The sequence below is a fragment of the Alligator sinensis genome, unplaced genomic scaffold, assembly GCF_000455745.1.
Source record: "Alligator sinensis unplaced genomic scaffold, ASM45574v1 scaffold1277_1, whole genome shotgun sequence".
Classification (NCBI taxonomy): Eukaryota; Metazoa; Chordata; order Crocodylia; family Alligatoridae; genus Alligator; species Alligator sinensis.
The window spans coordinates 526,114-533,755 of record NW_005842341.1 but is presented as its reverse complement, the minus strand read 5'-3'; the positions used below and the strand labels follow the sequence as shown (position 1 = coordinate 533,755).

The 7,642-nt window shown below is 40.6% G+C and overlaps 1 protein-coding gene across 1 annotated transcript in view; it reads left to right on the top strand.

The window, feature by feature from the left end:
- RPS6KC1 (ribosomal protein S6 kinase C1) overlaps positions 1–7,642 on the top strand; it is a 122,124-nt gene that overhangs the window by 273 nt on the left and 114,209 nt on the right. The window lies entirely within an intron of this gene.

Here is a 7,642-nt window from a genome sequence, read left to right as displayed (position 1 = left end):
TAGGGAAAATCATGAATCGTGATTTGAAACAAAAATTGAGGGAGTAAAGTGTCTTTTGATGGCAAAACCACTTTGATAACTTTGCAGCTCCTTTCTCAGGGCTGGAATTGGCAAATTGAGAGCTACTTTAACCCCTACTGGTAAAATTAGAGATCAGTTCACAATTTAAGTCTTAGGACTCAGCTGTAGGTAGTCTTTCCCACCTTACCCAATACTTCAGTGAAAAACTTACATCATTACTGTCTGTTAATTGAACAGGGTGAATTGAAGAGTATGGGGGTGGTAGAAAGGGGTTAGGAGGCTTCAGTTCTTTTACTGTATTTCTCTGCCAGTCTCCTTAAGTAGTAGCCTGTCATATATTTAAATAAAACCATTTTATTGCTTGCTCTTTGGCTCTTTTTAAAAGAGGGCCTGCTGTATTCTTGTGGTTCCTAAAAACTTCAAAAAGCTGCCGGTGAGAGAGAAGTATGCATGATATGCTCTACTTTTTTTTCAGAAGAGAATCACATTACTTTTCAATGGCTTCTGCTTGACTAGTGGCTTGGAAGTGCAGAGAATGGCTTATTTCATTACCTAAATGAGTGTACTTCTCCAACCCCAAGCCTTGAGCCTTCAGGCATCATGTAAAGCATGCATGTATCAAACTTCTGATATAGCTACACAGGAAAACGGGCCTGAAATGGCCCTCTGGGACATCAAGTCCAGGCATCCATGTATCCGTGAGTCCTAAAAATCCTCCTCTCCAACCCCTCACCCACCATAACCACAAAGCATACAACAAAACAAAAACCACCCTACAGTATGCCACAGGTAAAATGAGGGCTCGTGGGCATGTCCTGTCATTGCAAAAGTGGAGAATCAAATGATGTATGCTCCAAGAATCACAGGGAGAGGGTCATACCTCATGATACAAAGGAAATCAAAACCTCTCACTATCCTTGCCATTGGGCCTGGGAGATAAATTCCTTCCAACCCCAAATTTTAGGTCTGAGCAGAAGGCCAAGACCTTTCACCAAAGTCCTTGTAGTGATTCTAAATACTAGCAGGTGTGCCAATTCATGCCCATCAAAATTCCCATCTTTAGCTATGACCAGTGATCAAAGTATTAGAGTAGTGATTCTGAACAAGGGTGATGAGGAGCCTTGGAGTGCCATGAGATTCTTTTAATATTAGCACTGGTAGGTACACAAACACCTACACAAGTCACAAGATAAACCCAGAACTTTCAAATGGAAGTTGATAATGTTAAAAAAAAACTGTTTTGGTTTTTCTGAGTTCTTTGCAACAGAAAAGTCTTGCTCTATTATTTGTCTGTAGTCAAAACATGAGCAAAAGTAAAGAGCTGACATTTTCTAAAGGGTGCCTTGAATATAAAGATGAGTGCCTTGAGTATAACAAGGTTGAGAGAGACTACTTTACAGGAAGGAACAAACAAAAAATCATCTGAAGCTCCAAACTATTTATGAGGGGAAAACAAATTCATTCCTGGCCTCTGCAGGCAGCCCAGCCCTCTAAAGCCCTGAAACATGGGCTTCTTCCCACAGTTAAGGGTAAGGTTGATACCTTGTGAAAGGCAAACCTATAAGTGAGTGTAAAATCTTGTATGATTAAACATGCTTTGGTTATTAATGACTTTGCAGAGGTGAGAGTTGGTGAATATAACTTTAATTGTTCACTTCTTTGAAATACTGGTATAGGAAAACTGTGAGGTCTCTTCATACTTTATTTTTAAAAATTAAAATATCCTATCACAGTTAGCAAGTCAACCGGGGAATCTTTTTTTGGAACTGCATTATTGTAGTTTGTAGCTTGATGTTCACCTTTTCCAGGGAGAATCCTAAATTTCCAGGGAGAATCCTGAATTGAACCTATCCATGAACACACTCTGCCATTACCTTAATCTTCATTTTGTGGGACTAACCATTTTATAACAACTGTTTGTGAGCCATTCATCAGAAAAAACACCTTGTAAGTGCCTTTCAGTTAGAATATTGCATGGTTCTATTCTTAAAGTGGTTGTGAAAATATAAAGCCTTATTTCTAGTGTAACTGTTTAATCATTGCCTTCACGTATGACTAGGAGAACATGGGTGGACTCTTCCTGAGTCTAGTGAATGAAGTGGCATAAAATGTTCATAACTTGTTGATGGTTTCCCAATTCTAATAAACCATGTAAAATATATGCCATATTTTGCATGCAGTAGCACAGATGTTAGCTGTTATGGGGTTACTGTAACATACTCACTTCTAAAAAGCATGCCATATAGGATTCACTCCCACAAGGGTGAATGTCATTTGCACTGTAGCTATAAGGCATACACACCTCTGAACTATAGTATTAATTTAGAATTAATATAGAATTAAGTTTTGTCTTAGTAATAGTCTGAGTTGATCACATTGCAAATTGGTACGTTACAGAATATCTGAGGGACTTGAAGATTCTGGAGGAGTGGCTGAATACAGTAGGAATTTTAATCATGCTGGGATATATCCATAAATTATTTAAAGTCAGCGCTTCTGAAAATCCAGACAAATTGTAAAGTACTTTTCCTGAAAAAGGCAGAAATATTTTAGCAGTCTGTGCGCTAAAATAGGTCAAAGGCAACTCCGCAGGCAAAGGATCAATTATTGCCTCCTACATCTTCAACTTGAATGTGGGAACTACTGAAGGTCTGACAAAAGGAAATAAGGAATTGGGTCAGAGATGTTTGGACAAAACTGAAGCAGGAGGTAAAATTACCATGTTTGCGTATACTGTTAACATCTGAAATAGTCATAGTGGTATCAGAAAGAGAGATCTTTTTTTAAAAATATTTTTGCCTATTGTGTACCACTTGTTTCCTTTTAAAACTGTAAAAGCACCTGTAGTCAAGAATTAACTGAAGAAAGTGACAGCTGTGTAATCTTTTAGTCATGTTAACTAGCAAAGGGGGAGATACCAGCTTAGCTTTGAATTGGGTCTTCCCAGTTAATGGACCAAATTTTTGCTTCTATTTCACTGATGTGGCTCGATGCATCCTTTGGTACACTCATACTGCTCTCTGCTAAGGGCTATGAGCTGGTGGAAAAATAATTGCTTTTAAATATATGTTCAGATTTCTTAAAAAGGGACATAGGAAAAAAGAATTGCTAGCATCACTAGCATTCCAACCTGTGCATACAAAGGAAACACATTCAGCTCTTGGGTTGAGGGGAGGCAACTAGTATATGCTATTCAAGGGTAGAAAGGAGGGAAATTGTCAAGTGGCACACTGGTTAAGCCATGTTCCCACTTAAGTGCTATGGGATTTTTTTTTACTATCCATACAGACCAAAAAAGAAACTTGTCCTTTTGAGGAAACAGTGAACAGCTTGGAACACCACATATTGGTGTAAAACTTACTTAATTATTTCAGATTATGTACACATTGTACTACTTGTTTTATGTACCATTAGCAGTGAATTGCACAGAGAAAATTTGTATTAGCATTAATGTTTCAGCAAGTTGCCACCGTGGGTAAAAGCTGCTGATGTTACCACATATACCCCATACCTTCTCCCCTAAAAGCAGCTGGTGAAAATTGGGTCATGCATTGTATGCAAGGAAAACGGATCCCTATAGGTCCAAAAATTTGGCAGTGGGGATCCTACTGGCTTGCCACACATGCTGTTGGTGGTGGGATCCCCCAGCCTGCTGTCTAGAAGGCATAATTTGGGGAAAGGAAGTAGAGTCACTGAAGACCCTTAAGCAAACAAATCCTTAATTTGGCATCAGGTCAACTGGATAGAGTAGCTAGCTAGGATGTCTGACGAGTATGACCACATGACTGTGGCCAAACTGGTGGAGAAATTGAAAGAGAGAGGTTGACCAGCTCCAGTACAAGCATGAGGCTAATGAGGCCCATTTCGAGCGTCAGCAAGAGCTCACTCTCGAAGCACACCGTTCAGAGCAATTGGATGGTCTGTCCCTGCAGATGCCAGCTGCACCCCCCCCAGAATAGACACCCCAATCTTCAAGCTGTATAAAGGCAGGGAGCATCCAGAGGTGTTTCTGAGTAACTTCCCTGACACGGTGACTTGCCAGCACAGCAAGAAGGTGACGACAGGAGATGGGGAAACCGCCCAGAGTAAGGTAACCCTGTTGGCTGTGGAGGCAGGAGGGAGGAAGGAAGATAATTCTCCTAACTGCAACAGCCAGCCAGCTGCTGAGGAAACTGGTGACCCTGAGGTCAGGCTGAGTAACTGCCCAGGGGAGGAGCCCAGTCAGTCAGTGGCAGAGGAAACCGAGACTCTTGGGCAGGAGTTGGGAACCACTTCCACGTGGGAAGGTCTGGACAGGAGCACCGGAGCCCCCACTGATTGCCTGGCTGGGCAGGAGGAGCCAGAGGCCCAAGGACAGGAGGCTGCCCTCCTGGTGCAGAGGCTCAGCGAGCAACTATTCCCTAGGGCATCCTTGGGGAAGACCAGGAGTAATGGCCACAAACTCCTGGAAGACTGTTTCAGGCTTAACACTAGGAAAAACTTCTTCACAGTTAGATGAACACCTTGCTGGGGTCGTTTGACCCCAGTGCTCTTTCCTGCCATGGAAGGGGTCAGACTTGATGATCTGTCAAAGTCCCTTCCGACCCTACAAACTATGAAACTGTGTCCAGACTGTAGAATAGGCTCCCTCCAGAGGTAGTGCAATCACCTACCCTAGAAATCTTCAAGAGGAGACTGGACAGTCACCTCGCTGGGTTCACTTGACCCTAGTTGTCCTTCCTGCCTAGTGCAGGGGGGCTGGGCCTGATAATCTTAAAAGGTCCCTTCCAGCCCCTAACAATCTATGAATCTATGAATCAGTGGTAGTGTTTATTGTCACTACTCTGGGAGCCATGGCAGTTAATGCTGTCACTGCTCCCCCGCTGCCAAATTTCTGAACTCATGGGGGAGCTCATGTGCTAGATGACATGGCCCTACCTGCCAGATCAGGCCACTTCATGGGGTTGGTCTGTGGTTGGATACAGCATACAGCCCTGGATCCTTTGTGCTGGGTTGATCTGCAGGCCTCGTCCAGTGTGCAGGGGTGGTAGCAGGCTCAGTTCTCTAGCTGCTGCTACTCAGTTTCTACCAGGAAGATGTTTTCAGAAGGAAGCTTGAAAAAGAAAAAGCCCCAAGTTGGGCCATTTAAAAATTTTATATAATTGTCGAGGTACCTGGTACTGTGTGTGTACTTGGAATTGTGTTTTAAAGTAGGGTATAAATTCTTTATTTCTTCTAAAAAAAAAAATAGTATGTCATTTATTATGAAACGTCACATAAGTTTTATACTTATGCTCATTGACTGTTCTTTGTGTTCCGTTTGTTTGGTTGATTGGTTTCTATTGATGCATTTCAATAGGAAATCATCCTGAACTTAATTTCTGGATGAAAATTTTCCTTATTTAGGTATACTTTTCATTGTTGACTTACACCTTAAACATAAGTAGTCTGTTCAAAATATGATAAAACCTGAGTGGATCAAGTGGAAGTACTGGATTTAGAGTCACTGTTAGTCATATTCACATAATAACTAGAAATTTAAGCACAGTGTATATGCAAAGCTGGCAGTGGGCTAGGTATGCACAAAAACACTAACCTCGGATGTTTTTCTATTAGATATGCTGTAATGGAGAAGGAATCATTTGCAGCTCTTAAGAAATATTCCCCATGAGCAGCTGCTATTGTCTTCTTCCCCAAAGAAATATGGCCGATCCCTGTTAGCCTTTAAGAAGAAAAATCATCTAAGAAGTCGATACCAAAAAATCCCCTTTGTTGTGAGGCAAGTAAGGTTGCTACACATTTAACAGGCTCCAACCAAATTCAGGAGAAAGTGAACAGTTTCTTAACGGTCAGCTTAACATATGTTGTACTCGACTTACAAGTGTGTGCCTTAATATAAATGTGACTACTTTATAGAGGGCATTGCAAACTCAACTCTGTTTGCAGTTGCCTCAGAGATGCCAGTCTTTTGTCACCACTTTTTAATAGCTCTTCTGTATGTTACCTTTTCCCAAATTACCTTCTTCTAATGCAGCCAGCTACTACAGGAAGCACCCCAAACTGTTGGGACAGGAGAGAGGTAATTTAGTAAAGGGGTGTGGGCAGAAGTATGAAAAGTGGTAATTGTAAATTGGAGGAGTAGATGGCTCTGTACTAATTGCTTCCTTGCTTTTGTGGGTTAGTGTCAGTAAAGTAATGTGGGGGTAGCAACCCCTAATATCTTGTAATGAAGTTCTTGTGAGTTTCTTTCAGTGTTCATTTGTGGAGGAGAAACCAATATTTGTTGTGAAAACTGTTACAAGTGATTCAGTTGTTCTAACCATGGCAAGTAGCCTGTTACTACAGAAGTATTGCATGCCTCTTACAGCATAAGCTGTCATCAAATATCCTTTAGTACTGCACTTCTATAGCTAGCAGATTGCATTGTGGTGTTGCCCAACCTTCAGATCTGATTCCTCTCCAACATGTCAGGATAGGAACTTTGTTAGCTTTGCTGAGGCAGCATCCCTGCAAAGACATGATTTCCCTGAGCTGGTCAGAGGATGACAGGGCGACCTTGAATCTTTTGTTTTGTAAGACATATTGGAAGTATTATTTTTCTTCTCCTGCCTAATATGAGATCACTTGCATCAGTGAAAAACAATACTATATTAGAGTGAAAATGGATCTTTTTTCCTGGCAGCCTAGGTATCATATCCTAGCATCCCCATTGCTGTACCTTAATGGCCAGACTTCACATTCTCTTGCACAGTTTTATGCTCTTCCTTTTCAGTATATACTGCACGGAAAGTATTGAAAGTTGAGGTTCTTTAAAAATACCTTGGATTGGACATAAAAAAATGAGGGCATCCAAAACAAAATGCTGAACAGACAGGTCTCAGGGGATCCACATCTTGAGAGAGTCCTACATTCTTTATTTGATCTCCTGAGACTTGTCAGCTACCAACTGCAGTTGAATTTTGAATGTACTGGTATGTTGCACTGGTATAACTGAGTAAGGCGAGCCAGTGACCATGGTGAAAATTTTAGTATGGCCAGGATGCAACTAGATTAAACAGTCTATTATTAGTCTGTTTATGAAAAAAATATGTAGGTCCCATTGACCTAAACTTTTGATTATTCTGCAACTATATCTCATGCCTGCCTACATTTTTTTAGAAACCTAATATTAAGACATGCCGAATGCTATCTGGTTACAGAAAAGTAAGAAATTTCTACCAAATGAAAATGAAATCTTCTTACTAGCTCTGTTTATCAGTTTCTTAATATAATTTTCTTTGTTTAAACACATTGTTTCTTGATTTTGTTTATTCTTGGAGTAGAAATTAGAAGGTAACTGTTCCCATCAGTCAAATGAATGAATATGTAGCTTAGAATATATTTTGTTGTGTTTCAGTATATACAACTCAGTAGGTATGTTTGGATAAAATATTTGGATCAGCAGTTGCATACATTTCAGGCATTTTTCACTGTTGTTCTGCATTAATATTAAGGCTTGTCATAACACTGCAAAGAGTCTGAACGAAACAAGAGCTGGCACATGAAGTGCCTTCATCTCTTTCACAAAGCAAAGATTTAGCACAGTAATGTCCAAATTCAATTTGGACTCTGGGAGAAAAAACAGAGCAAAGCAAAGAATTCA